This window comes from Solanum dulcamara, chromosome 3 (genome assembly GCF_947179165.1).
Source record: "Solanum dulcamara chromosome 3, daSolDulc1.2, whole genome shotgun sequence".
NCBI lineage: Eukaryota > Viridiplantae > Streptophyta > Magnoliopsida > Solanales > Solanaceae > Solanum > Solanum dulcamara.
Genome location: NC_077239.1, coordinates 40323379 through 40329378, shown reverse-complemented (window position 1 = coordinate 40329378; position 6000 = coordinate 40323379).

Genomic DNA, 6000 nt, shown 5'->3' with positions numbered 1-6000 from the left:
TCCAAAATAACTGAGTGGAAACCCTAAGCTAGTGGATCTCCAATATTAACATCTGTACCTGCGGGCATGAAAGGCAGCACCCCAGAGAATGGGGGGTCAGTACGACATATGTACTGAGTATATAAAGCATAACATATCATAACAGAAATAATAACTGAAATGGGGATATAGAAAATATGTATAATAGTTAACAAATTACTGTACCTGCAGCTTAGGACATGCAGTCATATACCTTATCATACCCTATACCTGGCCCTCTAGTGAACTCGGTATCGTAATCATTTCATCATAATCATGTGTCGTCATATCATCATATATATCATTTTATCATGTCATCGTATACGACATCATATCATCGTATACGGCATAATCTCGTATGGCATCACAGTATATCCGGTCTACTCTGCGGCTCAGGGTCACAAATGTATCCCTATATTTTCATATGCATGCCTACATAAAGTATCCGGTACTTTAGTGAGGGACTCGATGAAAGAGTAGTGTACATCTATAGCGTACCATCATCATACAGTAAAATATACCGAGGAACGTTCGGCCCTATACGTTATTGAAAACAATAATGAAGAACATACTGCTCAATCCACATTTTCCATTATATCATTATATACATATATATATTCGGCTTAGGACTCGGTGACGAGCATTATCACATACGGCGTCATCGTATGCTTCACTTTATCGTATATGGCACCTCATCCTCGTATACTTCTACATATATATAGACGTCCCAGGACTCGGTGAACGAATAGTAAAACTAGTCACGACCTCACTCCCGGCCCTCTTATGGGACTCGGAGGAAGATGGGTTACAGGGTGCTCGAGTAGAGTAGTGAGAAACTATATGCAACTAAGTCATCATTTGAGACTCAATGAAATAGTCAAGTGAATCGTCACCTGATGATCAGAGTAGTAATCGTCTTAAGTATCTTCTAAACATCGTTACAGAGCATATCAACTGGAGTTTTAGAAATCGTAGACGTGTATCGAGACAAGGTTAAACGGCTTATGGAAGTAGAGACATTTGTCGTCGTAGAGACTTTAGGAATAGGAGTTGACACATTCAAGTATTATTTAGCAGATAGGAGACTCGAGGATAGTTCAACTATTTTAAGAATTCTAATACCAAGTACTAAATGAAAGTCACAAGTTATACCTAGAGCTTATAACTGGAACTACCTCCACCTCATATCATATGCTATTACATTTATACTTAAGACCTTCCAAAAGGAAGAATAGACAGGCTCTACATATACTACTATTCATGATCTAACAGCCTTAAGAGGCAATAACTCAACTATTACAGGCATCTGAACATCAAAAAGTGAATAAAGTTTATGAATTACACCTGGAGTTTCACGAGTGGAATTATCCCCACATTTCATATAAAAACCATTCATAACTTATACCTAAGACATGCCAAAAGAAAAGAAGAATAGCTCTACATACTTATTCCAAAAATATGCCAAAAGAAAGCTTCACATACCTCGTATGGACTTCTCTTAATCACGTCCACGTCTTCATCCTCCAAACCTATTTAACATGGAACAAAGTCGAGTATCAACTACCTTAAACTTTTCAGTGCCTTCGGTTTAACCTTAGTATTCACATAACTCATTTCCTCGCTCGCCCCTTCGACTAGTTCCTTAACTCGTTTAAAGAGTTACCTAAAATTGGGCAGTATTTCCCCTATAATATGCCCTATCCAAATTCCCAATTACATACCTAATTACTACAGCCAACCAAAAACAACAACCTTCAGATCATATACAAGTAAAACATGGCATCATTACACAATATAAACTCCACCCGACTTGCTGAAAATTGTAATACCAAAATAGGGTTTCTAGTCTTTGTTTCGCAAAACCTTTAATTATACGAAACGAAGGGTCATGTGGATGAAACCATCAGCACCCACAACCCTTTTAAAATACATTTAGTCCCTGAAACACATTACCACACACCTTCAGCATCACCCCACACGCACAACACCCCATTTCGATTATAATTTAACTACGATGACTTCACTTTCGATTGTTTCTATTGTCGAGCATTTACATGACCTTTTTATACTTCAATCAGTATAAAAGGTATATAATACCCTACATAAAAACCCCATAAAGTAAAAATTTAAAGGAGAGGTCTTACCTTACCCGAAATTAGTCAAGACTCGCCAAAACTTGCCTAAGAACTTCTCTAGTCGCGCTGAAACTGTGTGGACTGTATGCTGTCCATTTGGTGCTGATCCAAACCCTAAATTCAAATTATTCACACCCTCATAACATGTCCAAATCCTTTACAAAAAGTGGGAGAAGAGAATCAAGCCATAGCTTATCATATGGCTTCCCAAACTTGCTGAAAATTAACTTTGGAACCTCCTTGACGCGGCTGAAATGTTGTGGCTGATTGTTACTCGTTTTTGCTGCCACAAATAGGTAAGTTACGTTATTAAACACCTCCTATTTATATAATAATACCTTAGATAATTAATTTATTTAGCGAAATCAGGACTTACCTATTTGTTTCCTCCAAGTTGTCACGTTTTTCTATCTTATTCTAGGGTTTGCTTTTCTTTTTGTTTGCTGAAGTTTAAGTGCAGGAACTGAACTTAAGACATGATATACATCTATATATGTGGTCCTAGGAGGTGACACGTGTCTTCTCCATAGGGTGACATGTGTCCAGCCCCTATTGGGCCACAGATCCATGTCTTACCCCTAGGCTGCCACGTGTCCTTGTGGGCCCCACTTCCCAAGTAGGTGTGTCACCTACTTGACCCTAATTAGGTGGGTTACCTTCTTGCTTGAGGTGCTTCCATGTGTCGCTCCTCCATTGGCTGCCACGTATCCTCTTTTCCCCTTCTTCGTGGGTTCGTAATATCATCTTATTTTAAGAACCCGTGTAATCCATACTGCGTAAGCTTGATATGTCTTTAAGTAACTCAAGTGTATATGACTTCTAACTTAGTAGCTTACATAGGTAAATCAAGTCCTACGATTCATTTTTTCTCCTCCCATTCCTTCTGGATTCTTATGACTCTATTTCCAACCTTCCCTACTATGGGGTATCACATTCTCCTTTACTTAGCGTCGTTTGATAGTGTCATAGCTTATACGGCTCACATGATAATGTCTAAGGAACTTAAGAGACATTTTGAGCTCGAGAGTCTGGGGTGTAACATCCTTCCCCCCTTTAGAACATTCGTCCCCGAATGTTACATAAACCTTCCCTTAAAAATTTATATAGATTGTAAGGAGGTTTCTTTCCATTGGGATAACACATATTTTCATCCAAATAGTTAATATACAATTTTCTAGGAGTTGGGATTACTTGTAGATACCGGAAATAAGTACGGACACCTGTGTTTCATGTCCTCTTCCGCTTCCTAAGTTATTTCTTCACCATTCTTATTCCTCCATAGTACCTTGACAGAAGCTACGTTCTTAGTTCGCACCCCTTTTAATCTACCGATCTTGGATGGCAATAGGTTGCCCCTTATATGATAACTTTCCTTTCATGTAGACCTCACCCACCAAGAATATTCTTGGAGGGTCGCTTATATATTGGCGGGGTATTGATCTGTGAAAATTGAATATATTACTTCAAATCGGATAGTAGGTCCAACTCATAGGTAGCTTTATCTACTCTACAAATAATCAGAGAAGGACCAAAGTATCCCCTTCTTGCCGACTCTAGGCTGCTAGTCAATAGATTTTCCATGAACAAGCTTTACTTCATCAATATGTTGCTGGATCCCCTCTGGGCCTATCTGTTAATCAAAGGGAGAAATGTTGTACTAAGATTCACTTGCATTCCCAATCCCTACCGGAGCGATCTCTAGAAATTAGTTGTACGTTGAACTTCCTCCTTTGAGATAACAGATATGGGAACCCCGTGAAATTATATTGTTTCCTTGCTATGTCATCTCGCATAACTCTTAGCTAAATATACCTTCCTACTTGGAAGAAAATGGGTTAATTTTGTCAACTTATCTACCATGATCCATATGAACTTATACTTCCTTAGAGTGCGAGGTCAGCCTGCACTATAACCTACTTTAATTACCTTCCATTTCCGAGTCAGGATTCCCATCCCCCATAACAGGCTATTAAGCCTCCGAGACCTCGCTTCGTTTAAGCTATTATAAAACTCCTCTTAATTCAACTTGTAACACCTTAGGTATACTATCTTGCTCTTTTACTCAGATCTTCTTTCCAGTTTTATTACCAAACATTATGTTGTAATTCTTACACAAATGTGTGTAGGTACTTAGAGCAATTCAGAAAATACCTTAATGTCGCTATACTAGCGGCTTACCTCCTTCAGTCGAGGTCAGGGCTCCACTATGGCTTTTGCCCTTGATACCGATTATATCTTAATAATTCTGCCTTGAACCATCTTACACTTTTCTTTAGTAGATTCTAAATTAGCAATTCTAGTGCTATTCTCACCCAAGCACACTTAACTTCGGAGTTTTGATGGAATTTGGTGCATTAGTGCGGGTATGATCGCGTCTATCCCTTATGGGGTCTCATTTGTAGTTTAAGCGCTCCTATTTATATACGATAGCGTCAGTTGATTTTTTTCTTATGCTTGTACTTGTCTTGTCCACTTCCCCCCTTTTAGGGTGTACCCATATCATCCCCCATTTATTTTCAGCTATTCCCACGTGAATAATTCCACTCCAATATATTTAACATGGCGCACCATATCTACATTTTGTGTTAAATCATCCATACGTTAGTTTGCCTTTATAGGAAACCCTAGCATAACCATAAGGTGCTTTAGTGTCCGCAATGTATTGTATAAAATCTCATCCAATGATCGATACTCGAGTAATATCTATAATGTAGCAGTGCATTCAAAGTCACATTCCATTCATCCCAATTAGTAATTAGCTCATGCTCATAATTGGTTAAAATTATCCACTCGGGATTACTTATACTTTGATGATTCTTGTTTCAAGCTCCGTCATTATACTAACCTTATTCCAGGGGATACCGCTTATTCTTATAATACTACCGTAATGTAGTAGTTGTTCTGTAAATTGACAGTCCCTCTCCTTGCAGGATCTCACTAATTATCAAGGTGGAGTCACGTATACACAATACTTTTTTATGCCTCATGAACATTCGTATGTATCATGTACCTAAGGCTCACTTCTAATCCTGCTTAAAACTATATCAACTTCGTTATAGTGGTGGCCTTGTCTTACCACTTTTTCATCGTACTGTACTTTTAGTTCGTAACTGTCTATTTCCCTATTTGTTCGATACTCACACTTAATTAATCACATCTATCGTGAGTGCCTCTACTAAAACTTCTCTATTATTCCTCTAGCTCATCTCCATTTTTGGTTGGGTGCAAAGAATTCCATATTACCCTTTATTTCCGTGCACTAGCTATCCTTTTCGTCATCATATAACCTTTATTCGAAACTTTCCTTACAAAACTTGATAAATCTTCCTAATTTGTTCCATATCTTGCTTTTCCATTTCACACCTATCTTTATATTCCATTCGCATGGACCACATCAGACCTTTTAGTTAATTCCTTGCTAAGCTTTACTAATGTCATGACCCAACCCCATAGGTCACGATTGGGGTCCAACTTGGACCCCTTATGCGTATCTATCAGCTACCCTTAAGTTGAACCACGTGTGATGTGATACTATATACAAACCCTAATGCCTCATTCACTTATATCATAATAGGAAAGGGCACGCGAGCCGATGAGGCTGCCACACCAAGAAAAGATTTACAATACGTTGTATGAACACAACTACAACAAACTTACAAATAACCCATGTACACATTTTTATAGACCTCTAAGAGTAATAACTGCATCATATGGCGGGATAAGGCCCAGGACAGTGAAGCACTTCCGACATAGCTAAGAGGAACTCCTAAGCTGACCGATCTCCAAAATGAACATTTGTACCTGCAGGCATGAGATACAGCCCCTAGAAAATGGGGGGTCAATACGA